The following is an 861-nucleotide window of genomic DNA, read 5'->3' on the forward strand; positions in this document are numbered from 1 at the left end:
TTTTAGTTTTCGGCATGTAGAGAGCCAGTTTTTCCAGCATCATTTGTTAAAGAGGCTATCTTTCTTCCAGTGAGTATGTTTGGCCACTTTGTCAAAGATAAGGTGGCTGAGTGTGTTTGTAGAGCCTTCAGCATCTTCTAATCTATTCCATTGACCCTCAGGGCTATTTCGTTGCCAGTAACATGTTGATTTTATCACAGTAGCCTTTTAGTATGATTTCAAGTCAAGAGTTGTAATGCCTCCTGCCTTATCTTTGTTACCTAGGATTGCTTTTGCTATTCTAGATCTTTTCTGGTTACAAATAAATTTTAGGAATGATTTCTCTAGGTCTTTCATGTATGTTGGTGGTAGTTTGATAGTTGTTGCTTTAAATCTGTACAGCAATTTTGGGAGTATGGCCTACTTCACAATGTTGGTTCTTCCTATCCAGGAGCATGGAATATCTTTCCATTTTCTGAAGTCCTCTATTATGTCTTTTTTAAGAGTACTGTAGTTGTCTCTGAAATGATCTTTGACTTTTTAGTTAGATTAATTCCAAGGTATTTCATTTTCCTCGGTGCTATTGTAAAAGGTATTGTTTCCCTAATTTCTCTCTCAGTGTGTTTGTTGGCTGTGTAGAGGAATAATATTGACTTTTGGGTATTGACTTTGTATCCTGCTATGCTATTGAATTTGTGTATTAATTCTAGTAACTTGTTGGTGGAGTTTTTTGGGTCTTCCAAGTAAAGTATCATGTCATCTGCAAATAAAGATAATTTAACTTCTTCTTTGCCTATTCTTATTCCTTTTATTTCTCTCTCTTGTCTAATAACTCTAGCTAATTAATCCAGAACCATGTTGAATAGGAGTAGTGAGAGAGGA

The sequence above is a fragment of the Octodon degus genome, unplaced genomic scaffold (genome assembly GCF_000260255.1).
Source record: "Octodon degus isolate 3935 unplaced genomic scaffold, OctDeg1.0 scaffold00208, whole genome shotgun sequence".
Lineage (NCBI taxonomy): Eukaryota > Metazoa > Chordata > Mammalia > Rodentia > Octodontidae > Octodon > Octodon degus.